The sequence below is a fragment of the Phyllostomus discolor genome, chromosome 4 (assembly GCF_004126475.2).
Source record: "Phyllostomus discolor isolate MPI-MPIP mPhyDis1 chromosome 4, mPhyDis1.pri.v3, whole genome shotgun sequence".
Classification (NCBI taxonomy): Eukaryota; Metazoa; Chordata; class Mammalia; order Chiroptera; family Phyllostomidae; genus Phyllostomus; species Phyllostomus discolor.
In genome coordinates this window covers 193,286,729-193,311,918 of record NC_040906.2, presented here as the reverse complement: position 1 = coordinate 193,311,918, position 25,190 = coordinate 193,286,729, and the positions used below count along the sequence as shown (strand labels likewise).

At 42.7% G+C, this 25,190-nt stretch overlaps 1 protein-coding gene and 1 pseudogene across 1 annotated transcript in view; both read right to left on the bottom strand.

Moving 5' to 3' along the window:
- STX11 (syntaxin 11) overlaps positions 1-19,436 on the bottom strand; it is a 29,485-nt gene extending 10,049 nt beyond the window's left edge. The window contains exon 1 of the mRNA XM_028509952.2: positions 19,238-19,436. The gene's annotated coding sequence lies outside the window, so the exon portion shown is untranslated. The remainder of the gene's footprint in view (positions 1-19,237) is intronic.
- On the bottom strand, positions 2,620-7,723 carry LOC118500359 (annotated as a pseudogene).
- Positions 19,437-25,190: the final 5,754 nt, after the last annotated feature.

The following is a 25,190-nucleotide window of genomic DNA, read 5'->3' as shown; positions in this document are numbered from 1 at the left end:
CAGCTAGACACGGGGCTCAGGGACTCCGACAGGTGCTCCCACATAGCGGCCCAGCCCTCAGCCCAAGGGACAGAGCATGGATGTAGGTTTTAGGGTTAGAGATCCCATGAATTCTTAGGAAATCTACCAAGTTTTAAAAGAGTTTTACTAACAAGCACAAAAGCTTGACCTAAAAGAGACAGACACCATTCAAAAGAAAAGAGGCTTCTGCGTATCTGACTTTCTATGAGCAGGAACAAGGCCAAGGAAGCTATTCAGAAGCAACAATGAGGCATTTCTTATGAGAAAGGAAGAATGCTTCAGAGGGCAGAGCCAAAAGCAGCGGAGAACTTTAAACCGGTGAGCCACTCCCGAGGAGAACAACTGGGTCCTAATCAGGGAACGTCCTCTGGCTCGGGAGTGGAGGGACCTAGCCGCAGGGACCTGGGCAGAACCGCTGCAGATGTGATTGTTACTTGCAACCTGATGTGTGCCTCTGTTTCTAAAGGTTTACATGTTTTGCTTATCCTTCCCCTATTTCACCATTTACGTTGGGCCTGTATGAGGAGATACCTTACTTCTAGTCCACTATCTCAGGATCAAGAGGTTCTACATCTGAAGAGCTGTACCTAAGGCGCCCCACCTTGTATCCAGAACTGATGTAAATCGTGGCTAAGACCGTGGACTTAGAGGCGGATGCCACAATGGGATGAGACTTCTGGGAACCCGAGGGTGAGGGTGAGCACATTTTTCTCATAGGAGAAATGTGAATACATTTTACCAAATGCAGACTGTACTTGATTACAAAAAAATGGCCCCAAGTTCTTAGCAGTACCTTTGATCAAGAAGTTGTGTCAATTTCCCTGCCCTTTGAATCTGGGCTTGGCCAGGAGGCTTGCTTGTACAAAGAGGACAGTAGCAAATGTGATGCGAGCAGAGACTTGAACAGCATTCGCACAAGTGGGCTTGCCCTGCCTTACCAGCAGGAATACAGAAATCACTATGAGAGGAAGCTTGAGCTACTAACCCCCTGGAGGATGAGGGTCACAAGGAAAGAGAAACCAGCACCCAGGTGACCCACCCTGTAACTCACCTGACTGTGCCCATGTGAGCTGAGGGACAGAACCACCCAGTACTTACCCTGGGCCACCTACTGTCAGAGAAGCTTTATATGAATTATCTCATTTAATCCTCACAACCATAAGAAGTGACAGTATGATCTGGGGGTGCTTTGTTATACTGACAAAGCTAACTCAAACAGCCCTCTTCAGGTTTCTCTGTTCCCCATAATGTGTGTTCTTCTTTAAGGAGAACCTGGGAGAATGTCATGGATTACAGATAAATCGTAATTTTGGAAAGTAAATGCTTGTGCATTTAAAATGAAAGTTCATTGCTACGATTTTCAAACACAAACGTAAGCAGCACATCCCAAATAATTGTCCTGGGGATATATGTCACCCTCTTGATGATCCTGACCTAATTATGTACCTTGATTTTAATGTACTTTATGTTTACAATATTCTATTCATGTTGCATACAAATGCTATATAATAAAGCACACACCTAAAAGGACCATGTGATTCTTAACATGTCTGAGGGCAGCCTTCCTTTCCTTTTGAGGACTGTGGTCACAACCATGGTGAGAAGAAAAAAAGGCAATGCTAAAAAAAGATTATCTCACACACAAGCAGGCCCTGCAGAAGGGCTCGGCAGACACTGTTTGATAAGGCGGTGTGCTAAACAGGAGTCCCTGGGCTGGGGGCAGGACGGCACAGGGACACTGGCAGCTTTGACCCTGGCTGAGTTTCAGTCCGGTAAGAGGTTCTGCAAACTTGAAGAGCCGGTTTTGAAATGGAGGTGAGTGGTTCTAAGTGTATCTTACGTCTGGCATTCAGATCTCCAAAATGAAGAACCCTCAGCAGGCAAAATGCAACTTCCAAACACAACTCCACTGCCACGTGCCAGACGTTCTTTTGCCTTCCCAGATGGGACCACAGCATTTCTTGCTATTTTACTAAAGAGAATAAAAATCGGTGGGATGCGAACTAGGTTGTAAGAATACCACCTGCTGCCCTGGCTGGCATAGCTCAGTGGATTGAGCACGGGCTGCGAACCAAAGCATCGCAGGTTCGATTCCCAGTCAGAGCACATGCCTGGGTTGCAGGCCACGGTCCCCAGCAACCGCACATTGATGTTTCTCTCTCTCTCTCTCTTTCTCCCTCCCTTCCCTCTCCAAAAATAAATAAATAAAATCTTAAAAAAAAAAGAATACCACAAGCTGATAAGGGCCCTATTCATCCTTCAGAAGGTAAAAGGCAATCGGAATACTTCTTTTTGGAGTCATAGAACCTGCTTAGAATTCCACATCTACTTAGGGAATTGTAAGAGAGTGGCCCAAATGTTGAGCCTGGGGAGATATTCAAATCCCAGCTCTGCCACCACCAGGCCCAGCCTGGGCTACCTTGCTGGTTTCAGGGTTCCCAGCAGCAAGAGAGGTCAATTCCGAATGGATGAGTGCTTTTCAAACCTCTCCTTGTCACATTATTTTGTAGTCACCTTCCCCATACCTTATCTTCCCCGTGTACACTACCTACTACTTAGGGTGGCAGGGAGACGTACACGAGATAGTCCACATAAAGCTCTGAGAACAGTGCCTGGCCGAGTAAGCGCTCTGTGCATGCTACCAATTACTGTCTATTCCGGGATTTCAATTTACTCAAAAACCTACTTAGGGTCAGTAACTATTGTATAAATGTGCATTTGCTAACATACTACTAACAGGCTACTACCCGTCTCATCTACAATCACAAGGGAACACTAACACCTGTGCATTACCATATTCTCTGGGGTTTTAAACTACTTTTGTTCCAATTCTGTTGTTGTAAAATCTCTTTTTCTGAGTATAAAAGTAACCCACGATCTCTGTGGGAAGAAAAGGAAGGAGAAAAATATCAAATGCTATAGAACCGTTCTACGTGGAAAGTACAAATTTCTCATCACCTAACACTACTAATATATATTAACTATATAAATTAACCAATGACCAAGTCTATTACACATTCTTCCAGACTCTCTCCCACCCTGCAGTTTGAATATTTAAGAAACCGCATTCAGAAGAAGTGATCCTGACCATGTGAAACAGAGAACGATTCCCTGGTAAACCCCAGGAGTTCTCTGGAGTCTCATAGTTTGGGGGCCCCTCTCAGGGCCGCAGGGCCACAGGGCCGCAGGGCCGCAGGGCAGGTCCCACAGTGCTTCCCCGCCAACACCATCTTTGTACAGGGGACATCACGGAAAAAGGAACACCAACAGCAACGTGGAATGGGGAAGGGATTTTATACTGGAAGAGAATCTTCACATATTACTTCTCCCTTTAACAATCTCAAGGTGGTTTTCCCAATTCCACGCAGCCCAGAGACTGTGCAAGAGTCCGGCAGTTCCTACGCCAGCCTGAGGGCCAGCTATCTTCCAGGTTCCGTGTTCACAATAAAGTCGGTGCCTAGGTTTTCTTCTGGGAGCAGATCGACCAATTTTAATTCAAGAAAGGCCCATCAAATATCTCCTTCATCAGTGTCTCACACAGGTGAGCCCCATTCCCCGCCCCACCCCATTAGTCAGGTCGTGCTGTTAGTGGTAGTGTGGTTGGTTTTGTTTTCCGGTCAGATCCAGGAAGATGTGGGGAAGAAGTCTTGCTCCTCAGTTAACTGACATGAGTCCTAAAAGCAAATGTGGGGTAGGAGACGATGCTCTGATTCCTGCAGATCATATGATTTAAAATGATCTTCAAAACCAAATAAATCTACTAGTACCAGTTTCTGTATTATTCCTATAACTCAAGGACAGAGTCTTAATGCACTATATACCCTTGGAATATCAGACTAGTATAAGTTGTTTGGTGCCTTGCGTTTACTGTATAAAAGAGGGCCAAGGAAACAAACTCATTTATCATAATGAAAATTTTTATGTCGAAGTGAATGTCTCTTGAAGGCAGTGCAAGATGGTGGTACAAAAAACATGCTAAATTCCCCTCTCCCATGGTCACGCCAAATCTAAACTACACATGAATCAATTTCATCTGAAAAGGACCCGAAAGCTATCTGAAGAGCTCACTACAATAACTGATATGTGTAGGTGAGACAGAGATGTGGTCCCACCCAAACCCCTACCCCTGCCCCCATGTGACGACCCCCCATCAGGAGGAACACAGAGCATCTCGCTGAGTAGCACGGGTGATGAGCCCCATATCAGGCACTCCAACCTTCCGGACCTGCAACAAAGAGATGGGCTCTCAAAACATCTGACTTTGAACACCAATGGGGCTCACAGCCAGGAGACCCAAAGGGCGGGGTGGTGGGGGTGGAGGGTAGAAGGGCAAGTCCTCTCTTAAAGGACTGGCACACGGACTCATTCACCCAGGGACCCAGCAGTTTAAAAAGCACCTAGACCTAGACTTACGTGAAGGAAATTCATTAGCTAATCTTTTTTTTTTTTTGAGGTTTGTGTATTTTATTTAACAACTTCAGGCCACAGAATATCGGTGACTTAAATCCCTTGTATCAACTATATGCATTGTCTCCCAGAGGAAACAAGAAGTAAATGTTTTTCGGAGGCTTCTGTATAAAATCCTCAGTTAACGTCTCCAGTTTACATTAGGATTGTATCTAAAGAGATCATCAGCAAGAGACTCTTCTTTTGCATGTTGCTTTTGCACCTCCATTTCCTGCCTTAACCACTCTTACTGTATTCTTTAGAGCATGATGAGCTATTATATCTGATTCTCTAATGATCTGTGGAAGTTTTCCATATCCGGGAAATGCAATCTTTCTGAATTTCTTGAAACTCTTCAGTCAATCATAATCATCTTTTACGCTGGCTGCATTTTTGGAGGCAGAGTCACTAACCACCAGTGACCTCTGTCAGTCAATGACACCTCCCTTGGAGGCGGCTCACCGTCACCCTGACGCCTGTCATTGTTAGGTGTTTTTTTTCTGTTGACCATACTAATTCTTTCTTGACATCACATTTCTTGAAATATTTTGAAATATTTTCTTTCCTTGAAATATTTTGTTACTTTCTGGTATCATGTCATCATTAACAGAGCCATTTGTTTTTATATCCAATCTTGGTGCTTTTCTCATTTTGACATCTTCCTCTTGTTTTCAAACTTTCTAACTCTAGTTTTGTGTTCTTGAATAACGCTTCCAATACTTCACTCCTTATGGCTAAGTCATCAATTGTCCTCTTTTCTGATCTTAGTTTTTCTGTAGAAAGAGATGTACTGGCAGAATTTTTCACAGTGGATTTTGAATCTGATTCTGTAAGTAAGTGATCTTTCCCCACTGGCTCATTCTGAGATAGATGTTGCTCCTTATTTTTCCATATTGAGGGTGTAGCAGATTGTATTTTTTCCAGAAGGGAACAAGACATTTCCATTCTTACTAATTTAGATGAAGAAATTTCTTGCCTTTCTTCATCCCCTCCCCTTACCTTGGTGGATGGCTGGGAGGAGTTCCAGGTGGAGGTGGTCTGCAGCTGCTGGGAATCCTAATCTCTACCTCCATTCATGCCTGGGAGCTGCACTAGTGAAAGATGCTAGTCTGGGATTTTTCATCCTAACCAGAGTACCTGATACTACAGTATTGTTACCCAAGCTTATTTTGGGGGTTCCTTTACAGTGGATGTTTCTTGTGAAGGCATCCTGAATTTTTGTTCCATTCTGAGGATTTTTATTTCTTTTGGCCTTTCATTCATATCCATACTCTACTGGGCTGGCATATAGGAAAGCCTTGATAAATATTTGTTGAATAACTATGTTTACCAGAATGATTATGTTTTTCAACCACTGCTGATGAGGCGAGGTCTTTTGAAGACAAAGTTGAAAAAGATGGTCCCGGCCCTCAAGGTGCTCACAGGCTGGCAGAGAGAACAATGATAATAAGTGCAATAATAGAGAGACACATGGAAGTGCTTTCTGAGTTGAGTGCAGGGTGGTGAGCTCCATCTGGGTGAGGGGAGGAAAGGCTTATTAGAGACAATGCTGTGTGAGCTTATTCTAAATAGTTGAACAGGAGTTAGACGAGCAGGGAGAAGAGGAAGGAAACAAGGCAGAGACAACCCGCGCAAAGGCATGAACCACTGAAGGCATAGGAACCACAGCAATCCGATGTTGCAGGAGCAAATAAAACATATCAAGATGCCCTAGAAATTTATCAGATTATTCTGTAGGTGACTAGTATTTCCTGCAATGACCTGACTCAAAATCGGCAAGTTGAAAAGGGCTTTCCTTTTGAAAAAAAAATTATTCTCCCAGAAAATGTACTGATTCCTATAATTCTCTGATTCCTCATCCCTCTAATTCCCCTCATCTACAACTATTCAAGGAATTTGGCAACTCTCATCCAGGTATCTAAGTTATTAAAGGGCCCAGCCAGAGCTATCATCACCCTCTCTCTCCAGCAGCCTTGGTCGGAAGCCAGCCAAGGCATTCAGGCCACACCAGAGAGGTGCTCTGAAAGATAAGGGGTGAATGTCACTGTATCAAGCCTGCTGGGATTAAGGCTGAGGTGTTCCTCAGCTCTCCCCTGGTTCCCAAGGCCGCCTGCTAATTGGAAAATACCAGCAGGTTTAGTCACCACCAAGGGCCTAATGGTTTAGGGCAATGGATCTTGAACTCTGTCATGTATCAAAATCATCTAGGGAAAATTTGTAAAAATGCCAATTCATGGGCTCTATTCCTAAGGATTCTGTTCCAGGAGATCCTGAATATGGGCCTGGACTTCCCTGTCTGTTTTGTTGTTGTCATTTGGGGAGGGTGGTGTTTTTAAATACCCCAGGTGATTCTGTTGCTCATAATCTATAGGCTTTAGTGAGATTTGATGGGCTGATTTGGAGCTTTTCAAAGGCTTAAAAAGAAGAGAGAGGAAGAGGGAAAGAAGAGAGAAAAAAAAGTAGCCTAATATCTCAAAACTGTTTACCATTTACAATGTTAAAGCCTAGAATTATAGCGAAGACCAGTATGCACTACACTTCAGTTACATGGACAGCCAAGGGTTTTTGTTAGTCTTCCATATTACATACCACTTCTCCACTTGTTCTGGTCTACCCTCTCCTTTCTCTTCTTCCCTGTCCCTGATCTTCCCAGGATTAAGATTTCTGTCTTCTTGCTGTCTGGTCAGCTATTCTAAATCCTTAAGGATCTTAAACAAAATGCCAACTTTCTGGTTCCATTCAGCAGAGTGATGGTCTAGGTCAGAAAGACACAAACAAGTCCATGCAAAGGAGAATGCCCTCTTCCACACAAATGTTGTGGATGATGTGAGTCTCAGATCCCCTTCAGGACCAAGACCCTTGTTGCCCCAGTTGCCAGAAGTATTATCTGCCAAGGGCTCACAGCTCTAGGAACTGCCCTTAACTGAAGAAAGCGGTTAGCCCAAGACTATGCCTTCAGCCTGGGTGCAGCCACATCCTAGTTAATATTAGGGGTATGATGACCCCTTGTTTAGAGGTAGCAGAACAATTCTGAAAGGCCATCCCAGCTCCAAAGTTCTCTTCTGTTGAGGCCACTGTTGTACGTGTACTATATAGTTCAGTTTCCCCCTCTGTGTAAACCTGCTAACCTCTCTCTCCATGCCAAGTGTTGTTCCCAGAGGACCTACCAATAAACCTCAGAGTCTATTTCCAGGGAATGTCATTGACCTGAGGAACCAAACTTGCCTCCTTCAGTCAACTACTGACTGCACAGTGTAGTGGGTGTTAGGTGGTCACTCAATCTCTCCAGGTGTCTTCCTCTTTATCTACAGAATTTGAATGCAGACAACAACACCACCAATACTTATTATTTTATTTTACAAGGGCTTTATGGGAATTAATAGAGAAAATATGATGAGATCCCAAAGGGGGCAGCCTTCCAATTCTATCCCAATAAATCTTACCACTAACTTAAAAAAAAAAAAACATAACAACCCAAAAATCTGTGGATCACAACAAAAGCAGTCCTAAGAAGGAAATTCATAGCATTCCAGGCCTACCTCAAGAAACAAGAAAAATCTCAATCTAACCTTACACTACAAAAAGAGAACTACAAAAAGAACAAACAAAGCCCAAAGTGAGTAGAAGGAAGGAAATAATGGAAACCAAATCAAAAATAAATAAAACAGTAAAAAAAAACAGTACAAAAGATCAATGAAGCAAAGAGCTGGTTCTTTGAAAAGATAAACAAAATTGATAAAACTTTAACTAGACTCATAATGAAAAAAAGAGAGAGGACCAAAATAAAAGAATAAAAGTAACAATTGACACCACAGAAATACAAAGGTTTATAAGAAAATATTAGGAACAACTATATGCCAACAAATTGGACAATCTGGAAGAACTGGATGAATCCTAGAAACATACAATCACAAAAACTGAATCAAGAAGAAACAAAAATTCTGAACAGATTGATTACAATTAATAAAATTGAAGTAGTAGTCAAAAACTTCCAACAAGCAAAAGTGCTAGACTGGAAGCTTCACAGGTGAATTTTACCAAACATCAGAAGAAAAACTAACACCTAAACTTCTGAAACTATTGCAAAAAATTCAAGAGGAGAGAAGACTCCCAAGTTCATTTCACAAGGCCAGTATTATCCTAATTTGAAAACCAGATAAAGACACTACAAAGACAAAATCATAGGACAATATCCCCGATAAACATAGATGCAAAAATCCTCAACAAAATATTAGCAAACTGAACTCAGCAATACATTAAACAGACTATACACTATGATCAAGCGGGGTTTCTTTCTGGGATGCAAGGTTGGTACAGTATCTGCAAATCAACATAATACAACACATAAACAAAATAAAGGAATAAAATCATATGATCGTAACAATAGATAAGAAAAAGCATTTGACAAAATCCAGCACCCATCTATCATAAAACCTCTCAGCAAAGTGGGAATAGAAGAAACATATGTCAACATAATAAAGGCCATATATGACAAACCCACAGCTAACATCACACTCAATGGTGAAAAACTAAAAGCATTTCCCTTAAGATCAGGAATAACACAGGGATATCCACTTTTACCACTCTTATTCAAAATAGTACTGAAGTCCTAGCCACAGCAATCAGACAAGAAGAAATAAAAGCCAACCAAATTGGAAAAGAAGTAAAAAAAATCATTATTTGCAGATGACATACTGTATATACAGAACCTGAGAGATTCCACCAAAAAAGCTACCAAAATTGATAAATTCAGTAAAAAAGTAGAATACAAAATAAATATCCAGAAATTGATTGCATTTTTATACACTAAAGGTGAACAATTGGAAAGGGAAATTAATAAAACAGTTCCATTTACAATTGCATTAAAAAATACTTAGGTGCTTTGGAGTGATGAACACACAATACCAACATACAGATGATATATATAGAATTGTAACACTGAAATCTATATAATTTTATTAACCAATATCACCCCAATAAAGTCAATTTAAAAATACCTAGGAATAAATTTAACCAGAGGTAGAAGACCTATACTCAGAAAATTATAAGACACTGAAAAAAATTGGAGAAGATACAAATAAATGGAAACATAACTCATGATCATGGATAAGAAGAATTAACATTGTTAAAATGTCCATACTATCCAAAGCAATGCACTTCCTACCCAAATCAAAATACTAATGGCATGTTTCATAGAACTAGAATAATTAAAAATTTTATACAGAATCAAAAAAGACCCCAAGTAACCACAGCAATCTTGAGAAAGAAGAACAAAGTTGGAGGAATGACACTACCTAATATCAAATTATACTACAAGGCCATAGTAATCAAAACAGCCTGATAACAGGCATAAAAACAGACACATAGAGAGTGGAACAGAATAGACAGCTCAGAAATAAACCTACAGTTGTATAGTCAAATAATATTTGACAAAGGAGGCAAGAACATGCAATGGGTAAAAAACAGTCTATTTAATAGATGGGAAATTTGGAAAAACATATACAAAAAAAGAAACTAGACCACCTCTTATACCATATACAAGAATAAACTCTAGGATCTCCAGTCAAGATGGTGGCATAGATAAACATGGCTTGCCTCCTTACACAACCACATCAAAATTACAACTCAATATAGAACAACCATCACTCAGAACCATCATAAATCAAGTTGAATGGAAATCTCACAACTATGGAATTAAAGAAACTGCAACCATCCAAACTGGCAGGATGGGCAGATAGAATAAGCTGGTCCCACAGCCACTTGTGATAGAAAAATCCAGGAGAATATCTTGGGAGTAAGGAGTCCCAGCCCCACACCAGCTTCCTCAGCCCAGGATACCAGTGCCAGAAAGATATGTCACCATAAATCCTGGCTGTAAAAAACCAGCAGGGATTGATTTGGTGGAAGAAACTTCTAGAGTCCCAAGCAGCTCCTCTTAAAGAACCTACACACAGACTTACTCAGACTCACTCCCTCTGAGCTCCAGCACCAGTGTATCAGATTGAAAGGCACCAGTGGTATACAAGAGAAACTGAGTGCCTGGCATCAAGCTGATAGCTGAGGACAGTTTTCCCCCAGATAGAAAGGTGGGGCCCTGCCTGGCATAGCTCAGTGGATTGAGCGCGGGCTGTGAACCAAAGCGTCACAGGTTCGATTCCCACTCAGGGCACATGCCTGGGTTGCAGGCCATGGCCCCCAGCAACCACACATTGATGTTTCTCTCTCTCTCTTTCTCCCTCCCTTCCCTCTGTAAAAATAAATAAATAAATAAATCTTTAAATAAAAGAACATAGGAGTTTAAAAAAATAAAATAAAATGAACTTTTAAAAAAAGAAAAAGAAAGGTAGGCAGAAGCTATTGTCCCTTTTCTAAACCCTATCCCCACAGAGCCACAGAGCTGGCAGGCTGGTGCCATATCTGAAACTCCGTCAACCTGGCTAACACTGTTTGCCATGCCCTGGAGATCCCTAGAAGCTGTCTCGCCCAACTTACAGGCCCACCCAAGCTGAGTTTTCATTTGAATGGAAGGTCTTAGCTCATGTTTCACAACTTCCTAAAGGCTCTCAAACAAGCAAGTGCCAGCCAAAGCAAGCCCTCAGCCACCCATACCTCTTACTAAGTGGCCTCAGGCCCAGCATTAGCAACAGCCAGCCTAGATACACAGCCTGGCTTTGCCTGGGAATCTCCAAGCCTAACACAAGTTGCAGCCCTCCTAGATTACATAATAGCTCAGGCAGGGTGACCCTGGACAAAACACAGGTGGGGGCTGACCTTAGCCTGTACCACCCAGGGAAACCCCAGGGCATGAAGGCCCAGTGGACAGCTACATACCATGTCAAAGCACCACCACCCTGTCCCCACACAGCTGATACTTCACTGAGGGCAGAGGTAGGTGGTCAGTGTTCACAGCCAGTCCTTGTAGCTGACAGTCCTGAGTAAATCCCTCCTATTGACCTGCCAACAGCAATAAGGCTCACCTATAAGAGGGTGTACTCAGCCCACACAAAGGGCAAACCTCAAGCTCCCAAGCTTGGGTGAAACAGGAGGTTGTCCCACAGGACACCTGCTACATTAGGCCACACCACCAAGACATGGAATCAGAGCAGGTCTACCTAATACATAGAAAAAAACACAGGGAGGCTGCCAAAATTAGGAGAAAAGGAAACATAGCCCAAATGAAAGAAAAAATCAAAAGTCCATAAAAAGAACCAAACAACATAGAGGTAAACAATCTGTCAGATGCAGAATTCAAAACACTGGTTATAAGGATACTCAAGGAACTTAGTGAGGCCCTCAACAGCATATAAAGGATCCAGTCAAAAATGAAGGATACACTAATTGAAATAAGGAACAATTTACAGGGAAATAGCAGGAGACTGGATGAAGCCAGGAATCACATCAATGAATTGGAACACAAGGAAGAAAAAAACAACCAATCAGAACAACAAAAAGAAAAAAAAGAATAAAAAAATGAGGATGGTGTAAGCAGCCTCTGGGGCAACTTCAAATGTTCCAACATCACATCATGGGGGCATCAGAAAGAGAAGTGAAAGGGCAAAAAATTGGAACTCTATTTGAAAAAATAATGAAAGAAAACTTCCCTAATTTGGTGAAGAAAATAGACATGCAAGTCCAGGAAACATAGGGAGTCCTAAAAAAGATGGATACAAAGAAGCCCACTCCAACAAGCATCATAATAAAAATGTCAAAGGATAAAGATAAAGAGAGAATCTTGAAAGTAGCAACAGAAAAGCAGTTAGTTACCTACAGGAGAATTCCCATAAGACTGTCAGTTGATTTTTCAAGGGAAACTTTGCAGGCTAAAAGGGATTGGCAAGAAATATTCAAAGTCATGAAAATCAGTGACCTACAGCCAAGATTGCTCTACTCAGCAAAGATATCATTTAGAATTGATGGGCAGATAAAGAACTTCCCAGAGGGAAACAAAACAAAACAAAACAAAACAAAACCTAAAGGAGTTCATCATCACCAAACCATTATTATGTGAAATATAATATATTCCATTTCAAATGTATTATACGAAAGAGACTTACTTAAGGAAAAGATGATGATCAACACTATGAACTATAAAATGACAATAAATACATATCTATCAGCAATTGAATCTAAAAAACAAACTAAGCAAACTAGAAGAACACACACAGAATCATGTATACAGAGAACATTTTGATTATTGCCAGATGGGAGGATGATGAGGGGAAATGGGTGAAGAGGTGAGTGGATTAAGAATTATGAATAGGAAGTTACAGAATACTCATGGGGATGTAAAGTACACTATAGGAAATGGAGTAGCCAAAGAACCTATACACATGACCCATGGACATGAACAATGGTGTGGGGATTGCCTGGGGGACTGTGGGGTGGTAGGTGGAGGGGAGCAAAGGGGGGAAAATTGGGACAACTGTAATAGCATACTCAATAAGATATAATTTAAAAATAAACTGAAAATGGAATAAAGACTTAAATGTAAGATTCAAAACCATAGAACTCTTAGGAGAAAACCTCAGTAAAATCTTGAACATTTCTCTTAGTAATATTTTTTCTGATATATCTCCTCAGGCAAGGGAAACAAAAGAAAAAAATAAACAAATGGGACTACATCAAGCTAAAAAGTTTTTTCACAGCAAAGGAAACCACCAACAAAATGAAAAGACACCCCACTGAGTGGGAAGAACATATTTGTCAATGATATGCCTGATAAGAGGTTAATATCCAGAGTTTATGAAGAACTCATGCAACTCATCACCAAAATCAAACAATCCAATTAAAAAAATGGTTAGAGGACCTGAATAGATATTTCTCCAAAAAGTATATAAAAAGATGCTCGGCATCACTAATCATTAGAAAAATGCAAATTAAAACCACAATGAGATATTACCTCACACCTGACAGAATGGCTATCATCAATAAATCAACAAATAACTGTTGGCACTAATGTGAAGAAAAGGGAACACTTTGCACTATTGGTAGAAGTGAAGATTGGTCCAGCCACTGTGGAAAATGGTATGGAAGATCCTCAAAAAGTTAAAAATGGAACATCTTATGATTCAGTGATTCCACTTCTAGGTATATATCTGAAAACAAAAACCAAGACAATAATTTGACAGAATATATGCACCATTATGTTCATTGTAGCATTATTTCCAATAGCCAAACTATAGAAGCAACCAAGTGGCCATCATCAATAGGTGAGTGGGTAATAAAGCTGTGGAACATATATACAGTGGAATATCACCTGTCATAAAAAAGAACAAAATCTTACCATTTGTGACAGCATGGATAGACCAGGAGGTATTATGCTAAGTGAAAGAAGCCAGTCAGAGGAAGGCAAATACCATATGATTTCACTTACATGTGGGATCTAAAGAGCAATATAAACAAACAAAACAGAAACAGACTCATAGAGAACAGCCTGATAATTCCTAGAGGGGAGGAGGCACGGGGGGCTGCGTGAAACATGTAAAGGGACTGAGAAGTACAGATTAGTAGTTACGAAAGCCATGGGGATGAAAGGTACAGCATAGAGAATGTAGTCAATAATATTGCAATAAGTACACATGGCACCAGGTGGGTGCTGAAAATATCAGGTCCTGGAACATTTTGTAAAGTAAATGATTTTCTAACCATTATGCTATGCATCTGAAACTAACACAAAATAATAGTGAATATAAACTGTATTGAAAAAATATTAAAAATTTAAAAATAGAAAATATATGTCAGAATTCTTTGTACAGAGCTGTGTCATATTGTCAGCTAACCTCACTATATGTCTGATTACCATGCAGCATCAGGGAAGAGGGGAGGGGGCAGTGGGACATCTACTGATACTATACAATTTGGCTTACAGATCATGTTCTAACTCATCTCAAGTCAACAGATTTGGGTCATTAATGAAGACACCCACACACATAATAGAAAATTAGAAATAAAACCGGGAACTGAGGTGTGCATTGCTACAATCCTGAAACTGAAACAGAACAATACTCACTCACTGTTTCCATCAGAAGACAGCAGCAGGGCAATTTCCACTACTCTAGAAGGTCAGAATTCACATTATTACCCAATGAGTTATGCAATGAGTAATGGAATGGCATTTTGAACAGAGAAGCAAGTAAAATAGTTGGGTACATAAAATGAAGACTGCTTTCCTAGGCAATTGAGTATTTTCTGGATTACTCTGATCCACTGAAAAGAAAAATGTAATAGCACACAAATGAACTTGAAAACATCTGATTAGATCAAGAAGGATAGCTGAAAAATTACTAACTCTAAAACTCTGTTTCACATTAAAATTACCAAATTGTTAAGCCTTACCAAGAACTTGAATATGCAAATAATGCCTGATGTCCATAAACCCAGAAGGAGTGATCAACAAATGCCTTACTCTAATAGATGGTTTCTTTATCAGCAAAAGTCACAGATTGTTTAAAACTGTGAGGACCTTAGAGATCTACACGACTTCCAACTTTGCTCTCTGCCCTCAGGGAAAACACAGTCCAATTGAAGAGGCAAGACAAATCCACTTGAAATATTAACCACAACGTTTCCCTTTCTTGTCACCTGAACAATGAATGAATTACAGGGAGAAATATAGGAATGCAGACCAACAGACCAACATGCGGGCTGCACCACTCCAGAAGGCTGTCGGTCTCAGATAACGGGAAACTATAAATACATATCTTGATTTCCTAATAAATCTGAAGAAATGCTGAGTGAAACATTCTCTTGAAGCGTGGAGAAAACACATAAGAACTTCAAACTTACAATGAGTTTGCTGACTTGATTTAGGTACAACATGAACTCAGCACTCATAATCCTTAAGTGGCCCAAAGCGGAGGCCTCTGGGAAAAAGACCACTAGACCCTGGTTGCCGAACAAAAATCGAGATTTAAGGTAGGTTAAGAATCATGAAGCAATGAGAACAGTGAAGAGTTGGCGCCAGTTTAGAGGGGGAAAGGCGGGTGGCGTTGTCAGTCAAAAATACCTTTGTCAGGATCACAGGAGTCTTCCTGTGTGTTGCGAACAGCAAGCAGGGCCTGAGCCCAGGGAACTTGAGCCATTGTGCTCAGCCCAAACTAAGAAGACAGGGGACACAGCAGGCCAGTTTCACTTAATAAGATTCTGGGAGTTAAAGGCAGGAGTGGGCCCCAGGCAAGCACCTGCTTTAGGGTAAAATCAGAACACAACAGGCCCCAGAAGGCAGATCACAAACCCGGAGTGTAAGGGAGTTGTTAGGGACCTGCCTGCATTTGTTAACGAGTCTTCCAACCTTGGACCATGCTCTGGCGATGAGTACCCCCAGGCCAGCCTTTCTGCTTCCCCTCAGAAGGTACATTACAGGTCTTAGCAACAAAACTTGGCGTGCGTCTAAGAAACACAAAGCGCTCCACTTGAGTGTTCGGAAAGCGAGGTAACCAAGGCAGTTCTAAGGACACAATAGTTGAAGCTCTGGGAACCTTCTGTCACGGTGAGTCTCCATTATAATGCTTAAAATTCCTGATTATTCTAGGCTCGTTCTAGATCAACCAGGTATATTTTTGGGTGTAGGTTTGGGCAGGGTGGCCCTGTGGCACATCACAGCCATTGCGGTGGGGGTAGGGTGGGGTGCATCTAATAGTGTATTGGGCTTTTCCTGGATGAAGGTAAACTGTTGGGATCAGAGCAATGACTCCAATTTGAGTTTACCACAGTGCCCAAGTTCACTCATTCATTCACTGATTCATGGGGGCGGCATATCAGAGCAGAATGGTTCTGAATGCGAGTTCTGGAGCCAAATGCTCAGGATCGATTTCTGACTTTATTACTTTCTTCATCTGTCAAAAGCAGTCAGTTATAATACCTACTTCACAAGGTTGCAGTGAGTAGTTAGTAAAAGACCGAGTTCACATAAAGAACCTAGAAGAGTGCCTGGCACTGATAAGCACTCACTGAATTTTAGCTATTATTACTCATTCATTCAAAAATTTCTAATGAATGCTGATAATGTGTCAAGCACTGTATGAGGTCTTCATTATCTTTCTGTTCATTTTCCTATTCTTCAACGTATGTCCCCGTCTTAGTCATCAGCTAGGAATGTGGGAGTCACCTTAAACTCCTCCCTCTCCCTCACCACTGCCACCCACTTCTAAAGAGGGCCGGGTTTCACCTGTTCAATATCTGCCAGCTCCTTCCCTCTTTTCTGTTCCTCACTCTCACTGCCTGACTCAAACCTTCATTTCTCTTCTCAGACATTATAGCAATCTCCTCTGTGTCTCCCTACAGCTGGTGTCATTCTCATACAATGTATTCTCCATCTTAATTCTAAATTGTCTTTTTAAAACACATATCTGACAATATCGTTCACTTGCTTGAAGTACTTCATAAGATAAACTCACAGCTCCTACCCGGCACACAAGCCTTAGTGATATGGCCCAGCCTCTCTCTCCAGCCCTTTCCCCAGCCTTCACCCTGCACCCTCATCAAACAGGCTGGGGGAAGGGTTCCCTGACTATATGACACTGATCCTGCTGCTGAGTCACCCGTCTTTCCACCTTCCTGACAGCACCCCTCCCTCTTACATTAAGGTTCATTATTTAATCAATACATACTTCCTAACACTTACCAGGGGTAGGGTCTGTGCCAAGTTCATGGAGTGTGATGATGATCACACTCAATCCTTTCTTTCTCATGGAAAAAGTGCCTTTGAGTCTCACGAGGGAGAAATGAACTATAAAAATTCAGGTAAAATGGTCTCAAATTTAGCACTGGTACCCTTAGAGAATTTGAATATATTTTGGCATCAAGTCCAAAAGTAGTTCAGCTGATTTCAATCCCAACAGTAAGCTATGACACAGTGGGTTTACTCATTTTGACTCATACAGCTACAATGTGTTGGAAAAGATTAATGTGACCTATAAAGACAATGACCAGAAACTTACTTCAGTACAGTGTTATAAAGTTACAAGCCATTAATTCATCACAGAATAGGTGAGTAACCAAGAGTTTCTGTGGTTGTCTAGGGGTGATAACAGGCTGGGTTTATTTTACATGGTTATGAAATAATACAAAATATAGTTAATTCAAACAACTTTAAACATCATGCTTTCCTAATGAATATATTTTACATCATTTATTGAATAAACACCTATCCGTAAGCACAACAGGCTGCTTACCAAGACAAGTAGATGATTCAACTCAAAGCCTTCTTATGCTCCCAGCAATGGCGACCCAGTTCATTCAAAGTCCCAGACTTGCACAACCGTCAGTCACGTCAGAACAGAAGCCCTGCTCTGGGCGTTGATTTGTCATCGTGCTCACCTCCTTCTGTTGGACTTCCCAGTGGATTGCTGACCTTCCACACTGGCCTTCAGGGCCCTTGTGGGCAGGACCCTGTCTTGTTCATGACTGAGCAGAGCTCAGGGAAGAGTCTGGCAGAGGCAGGGCGCCCGATCACTCCATGCTGGGCTGCCTGGGCTCGGCTCAGCTCCGGCACAGATGCTGTTCCCTTCTCTCCCGTCTACTGAGATAACATACGTTCCTTCCTAAAAGCTGCTACCCCGCTGCAATAAGTCCTATCAGCTGAAACACTTTAATTTCTCAGTTCCAACTGGCATCCATCCTCTTTAAAATTTTTTGTGTGGTTTTAGCACTAATTGGCCAATGACAAATGACCCGAAATATTTTGATTCAGAGAGCGGTCCACAATCACTATGTAAAATGACGTCTCTACCATACCGTGCCAGTGAAAGTAATAACAAATCAGTCATTGAATTATGAAATCAATTGTCTCCTGGGCCTCTGTGGCAAAGCATGTGATTTCAATGGTTATCTGACATCAGCCTAGTGACCCTAGCTGGTACGCTGCACCAACTGGCAGGCGCTTTCGGAAACTGAAAACTTCAGCTGTTACTTCCTACACCACCGCCCCAGTGCAGCAAGCAGTGCGCCCATTTCACAGCTCAGTCTTCTTTTCAATACGGCGAGTGCAACCCTCACTTTTCAAAAGTTCATTAACAAAGTCTCGCAATTAAAAGAGCAGCGTGTGACTCATTTTTGGATACCCATGTGGAAATAACAACTCCTCCCTTTGCTGAGAAACGGCTTAAACAAGTGCACGAGAACCACAGGAAGTAATAATACCGATCTCGCCGGTGTCGGTGGACCTCCAATTCCCTCCCGGGCAGTGGGAACCACAAAGGCGCTGCCACTACTTCTTGTCTTCAGGCCCCTAAAAGAAGTCTCCCGTGGGCTTATAAGGGGCTGCTTCCAAGCTGTACCAGTTCCTCCCTATTTCCTGGCTCCTTGCTCATGCTGGGAAGTCAAGAAGTAACCATTCTCGTGGTATTTTTGAGAAAGTGACCGAATAGGAAGTGAAGAGGTGATCCAACCTTAGTAAAGCCCTCCACTAATTACAAAAACGAAAAACAAAACTCCAACCTTTGGACTTAAAGTAGAATTAGTCTTAAGCGAATACTCAAGGGAAGCTTATCAACAGGTGTCTGAAATAATTTCTAGAAGCCCTAAAAGCGCAGTCCCTCGCCCAGTGGGAGAAATAAGCCCTCCTTCTGTATGAGAAACCCGCTGTTCCCAGACGTGGACAGTCGGCGTGAGCCCCGGGGCCACACCCGAAACCCCCCCTAGAGCGTCCCAGGCGTCCCGAGCCAGAGTCCCCCGTCCCGGGGAGCCCCCATCCCACAGCTCTCCGTGCACAGGTTCACGGGCGCGTCCTCGCTCCCGGAGCAGTTACGGAGAGAAAAAGAGAAAAACGAACCAGGAACCGGCTGGAGCGTGAGAACCGAGGCGCCCGGTCCTGCGCGGGCGCTCGTCCAGCACCACCGGGCGCCGTCAGAGTCCGGGAACCTGCTGCGCGACTCCGCACGCCTCTGGCGGCTCCTGCTGCTCCGCCGGACCTCCCTCCGCACCGTCGCTGTCGCAGCATCTGGGCGCTGCCGCCCGGCCCCCTGGGCGTCAGAAGCCCTCACAGCTGGGAACCAGGCCCCGCCCCCGGGAGGACCGCGCTGGGTCCCCGCCCCGCCCAGAGTAGGTGCGCTCCAACCCCCTGGGAGTGGCCTCCTCCCCTCCCCTGCCCGCCCCTTCGCTCCAGGTACTGCCCGCCGGGCACAGTACCCTCCCACCCACGGAGAGGTAGGCAGGACTTTCCCTGGGAATCCCCACGCCGCTGGTGACGTGGGCTCGCTGCTCGGACACTTGCCGCTGGGTTGCAATGTGGGTGTGACCGCGCGAGGTTGCGGCCGCCCTGCACCTGCCGCAACTTCTGAGCTGGCGGGAAGTCCGAGCACCACAGCGAGGCTGAGCAAGATCTTGGTCTTCCCAGAATCCACCCGATCGCACCTCTCTGGGCCGGCCTGACACCAGCTTTGGTTTTCCTAGAACCCACCCCACCGCACCTCTCTGGGCCGGCCTGACACCAGCCCGGTTCATTCATTCATTTGCCACCCGTCGAGCGTCCACTCCAGCACTGAGGCTATAGCTGTGGTCAAAAACACCGCAAGACTCCGCCCTCAAGAGCCTGGCATTCCCATGGGGAAGGATAAACAGATAACTGTATATTACGTGAGGTATTCTATGTGGGGTGCATTAGTGGTAAGGACCTTGAAAAATAAGGTTGAAAAGTTCTAAGAAGTGCTCAGAGAAGAAACAAGCCTACACCGATGCAAGGAAATGCAGGAGCTCCCTATGGCCACAAGCTGGGACAGTCTGAGCTACAAAACGAACTAGTATTGGATTACAACCCGAAGTACACAACGACATCCATGAGTCCACGATGATATAAATAAGTGGTTGAATAAATAAGTAAATGGTGGAGAAGGGATAAATCGCCCCTGCACAAGAACTGTATGGTTTGCTCACTGTGACTTTTCCCCCCAAAAGCATGGAACGGGGAAACGGAGTAACTCTGCACTGGAGAGACCTGGAAGCCACTCCCTCAGGCCGGGTGATCAAGGTCAACATTAACAGTCATGTTCATATTAATAGCTGTACTTTTGATATGACGTGATGAAAATGTCACTTTTCCTCTGTGGTCTTCCTCCCCCAAACCCACAACCCTAGCCTTACCATTAGAGAAACATCAGACAAATGCCAATGATGGGACATTCTACAAAACACCAAAAATCCCTCAAAGCTGTCAACATCATCCAAAGCAAGGCAAATCTGAAAAACTGCCATAGCCTAGAGAAGCCTTGGAGACACAATTCCATGTAATGTAGTTACCTATGGTGGGGTCCGGGGACAGAAGGACATTAGGTAAAAACTAAGGAAAACTAAATAAAGTGTGGACTTCTGTTAATAGTAAAATATCAAGACTGGTTCCTCAGTTGTGATGATGTACCACGCTAATGTGAGATGGTAATGATAGGGGGGAATGGGAATGAGGTTTGTGCAAGCAGGGGTGTCTACCCTTTTGGCGTCTCTGGGCCACACTGGAAGACAGGTTGTCTTGGGCCACACATTCAATACATTGCAACCCATAATCACAACAAAAATCTCATAATGTTTTAAGTAAATTTACGATTTTGCACTGGGCCGTCTTCACAGCCATCCTGCGCTGCATGTGGCCTGCGGGCCTCAGGTTGGGCACCCATGCTTCTCAATTTTTATGCAAATCTAAAACTATTAAAAAAAATAAGTTTATTTTTTAAAAAAAGCAAAATAGAAAGGATGAGGCATTAGAATATATGCCAACTCTTCCAGGATAAGAAAATGCTTGAGGGAGAAAACAAAGGTATTTGGGTTAAGACCATTTCAAGCTGGAGGGATCCGTAAAGGTAAAGGCCCAAAGGCAGGTGCAAGCTCGGCGTCTTGGGATAATATCAGTGTGCTCGGGACAGAATGAGAAGGGACGGAGTGACAAGTGGCGAGGTGAGGAGTAGAAAATGAAATGTGTAGGGCCCTGGTGGTCATGATGGTTTTTAAATCTTACTTTGCTTGAGAAAGGAAGCTACGAAAGGATTTTTAGCAGAGGAGACCTATGCTGTGCTTTTTTTTCTACCATTGTGTTAAATATCGGTTAGGAAGCTCTGATGGTTCATTGCACGTGTCAACTTGTCTGGGCCATGGGACTCCCAGGTGGTTTGTTAAACATGGTTCTGGGTGTGCCTGTGAAGGTGTTTCTGGATGAGAATACTTTTGAATGGGTAGACTGAGTAAATCAGGTGGCCCTTCCCATCATGGGTGGGACTCCTCTATCTGTTGAAGCCTAAATAGAATAAAGAGCAAGATAGGGGAGCATCTTTTCTCTCTTGGCTTGACTGTCTTTAACCAGGAACATCAACTCCTGCCTTCTACTTGCCTTCAAACCAGAACTTACACCCTTTGCTCTCCTGCTTCTTAGGCCCTCAAACTCAGGCTGGGATTAGATCACCAACTTCCCGGGACCTCAGCTCGCAACTTCAGATCATGGGACTTCTCGGCCTCCGCATTTGAGTGAGCCAGTTCCTTATTCATTCTCATTCTCTCTCTCTCACTCTCTCTCTCTCTCTCTCCTCTCTCCTGTTTCCCCTTCTCTCCCTCCACAGATGGCTAAGACTGGCATAGAAGAAAAGGAGGGAACCTGGCCTCTAGGTGCAGAGGCTCTTAAATTGATGAAAGAACAGAAAATAATCCTGAGGAAAACAGTGAGTCACCAGTCACCGCTAGGCTCCTACTCATGACCCCTTTACTATCCTCAAGTCCAGATGACGGGCTAGAGGCCACGTGAGAACCACCTCTGAGTGTGGGAGGCTTCCAACTCAAGCCAATATAAACGCCAGTTTTCTTCCCCTAGCATTTCCTTTTCACTCTGATTTGCGTGAAAATTCAGTAAATCCATTAACCCATGAAAAATGCTAAGTAAGCTTAGAAAAATTACCTGAAAAACAATGCAACAAATAATTCATAGGAAAGCAAGTTTCTTGTTGGTCTGTAAGCTTATTTTGCTGTGCCTGGTACACAAGCAGGGTAGAAATCAAGTGGTGGAAGTTGTACTATTTTGATTTAATTAAATGTTTTGCCTGCCTGTAATTCCTTAAAGGACACTGTTATATTCTTATATTAACCCAAATTGCAATTAAGTGAAAACTTTCCTCTTGTATATTGGCAGACTTGTAAGAGTCCTGAAGTTTAGCATGTGCTGCCTGCTGTATGCATATAAATAGAATGAGAAAGAGAATGGGCTGTAAAAATCTGGTGTAGAGGCAGAACTGATCTGCTTAGTAGCTCTTAAGGGAAACCAATATTTCTGCAACTGCTATTATGCATGACAAGTTGCAAAAGTATTTTAAGATGAGACTGTTACTCAACACTCATTTCTGGCAAAACCCCTTTTGCACCATGGCCCTCTCCTGCGGAACTGATAAAAGTGAAAGAAAAGTATAAGCAGAACATAACAAATAAGCCATGCCTTTTACATATGATAGTTTAGTCATAAACCTTTAAATATTGGTTTTGAATGTGAATAATTCACTGAGTTCTCAACAAGTGTCATTTTCACAAGTAGGCTAAACAATTTTTACATCTACATTTTGTTCATTGATGTGAATTTGTGCTATCTGTTTAGAAAGTACATATTTCTACATCAAAAAGCCTTACTCTGGGGCTGAGACGTGGTATTCTTCTCTTTTTCTTCCTCTTCCTCCATCTCATCCCCTTGCTGCACCTCCGTATCTTTGTCCGTCTTCTGTTTCCTTTAACACACTCCCCAGACAGACTGACTCCTTCCTTCAGTATGGTCTACAGCTTCTCTGAGTTCATGGACCATAGCCATCATCCCTTCATGACCCTTAAGAAAATGTAAAAGTATAATATTGGCACCACAGAAAACAAACATCTTTCAAAATACATTTTTAAGATGAACCTACTAAAAATAATAATGAAAACATTGAAATCTGAACAGTGAACTCACAGATTCAGTAGGCAAAATCTTTTCCTTGAGAATATCCCCTGCCTTTGGGGTGATGATCTTGGGGAGGCCTTGGAGAAGCTGGCAGATGTTCCTCAGTCCACAGCTCCTTACCTTGCTGTGTACCCCGAGGGCGAGGAGGAGTCTTTGGTACAAGCCAACATGGCCTTGCATAACCAGCTGTGGGTGTTGAAAGCAAGCCACTCCGGCTGATTTCTGCCAGCCCTATTTTCTGCAGGTTGGTGATGAGCAAAGGTACTTTATGAAACAGGAAACTTTTGCCACAAGTCTACATCCCCAGCTGCCTGAAGACACATTTACTAAACAAATGCCCCCATGCAAATCAGAGTTGATTACTGGCAAACGTAAGTGGGGGACATAACCTACCCAAACCCATGTCTTTCATGGTCCTGGTATATCATCTCGCCAACTTCAGTAATGAGTAGACCCTTCTTCAAGGAGGAGAAATGTATGGCACCCAGTGCTGACAAATTATTTCACTCTACTGTTACCCAAATAGTAACCATATAAATACAGTGTTACTTACATAAATATGGTGTAAATTCCTATGGCTACAAAATATAAAATCCAAACCAATCTACATATTAACAGGACACAATTAATAAGATTAACATAAACATTGATTTAATGTTTTGTTGAAGTGAAATCAAAAACGTTTGTTCTGAAACTAGAAAAATGCATTGGAGTATTTTGTACTTGTTATCTGTAAGGTTCTTTCTACTTTAAGGCAATAGACACTCATTTGAATGATCCTCATTATCATTGCTATGATTTTTTCCTTCAAAATTCTATGTGCATCTTGAATCATCAATTCATAAATGTTTCAGCTTTGAGGTATAATTGACAAATAAAATCATAAGATATTTAAAGTGCTCAAAGTGTGCATGTGATATATGTATACATTGTGAAAAAAGTCATTAAAAGGTGATGTCTCCACCTTTGTTCTATGTCAAGATTTCTTTAGCTATTTAGGGTCTTTTGTGATTCCATACAAATTTTAGAATTATTTGTTCTAGTTCTGTGAAAAATGCCATGAGAATTTTGATAGAGATTGCACTGAATCTTAGACTGCTTGGGTAATACGGACATTTGTAACTGAGCCCAGGTTCAGCTGCCTATTGCAATGAAAACCAAACTTGCGACACAGGTGTTAGCGAGAAGGAAAGTGATTTACTCGAGTGCCAGCATCTTGAGTAGATGGGCAGACTCCTGTCCTCAAAAACCCATCTTAACATCTCTGGTCAAACCAGCAATTCTTCTAGGGAGCTGGTGGGAATTCAGAAGGGACAACACCCCCAGGGGGAGAGAGGACATCCTGTTTCTCTTGGGAGTAAGGGGAAGGGGGACGGAAAGGGGAGTCACACAACTTCTGCCCAAGCTCACTCCCTTCATGTGGTTTTACCTCTCCATTTGCATCAGCATTCCATAAAGCCACCTGTGGTTTTTGGCAGGCACCAGGGGACCTCCCAACTGCAGTGAGAACTGAAGTACAGGACTGATTAAATACTTTGATTTGTTACAAAATACATAACTTTGATTATTAGCTGGGAGATACTAAATTATGGTTACAACTTAACATCTTAGTGCAGGCAGAGGTTTTTACAAAGAGGAAGGAGAGGGAGAGCAGAACAAAGAGATTAGGAGAGGGGTGGCGGACATGCAGGCACAGAGTGTCCTTGCTGGTGCTGGCATGGACCTTGATGGTCAGTGTTCTTGAGTCAGGACTTCGAGATTAGACTGTTTCTTGGGTTTACACAGGTACTGGACCTGTAGATTCCAGTAAAGCATACTTAGAAAAGAAGCT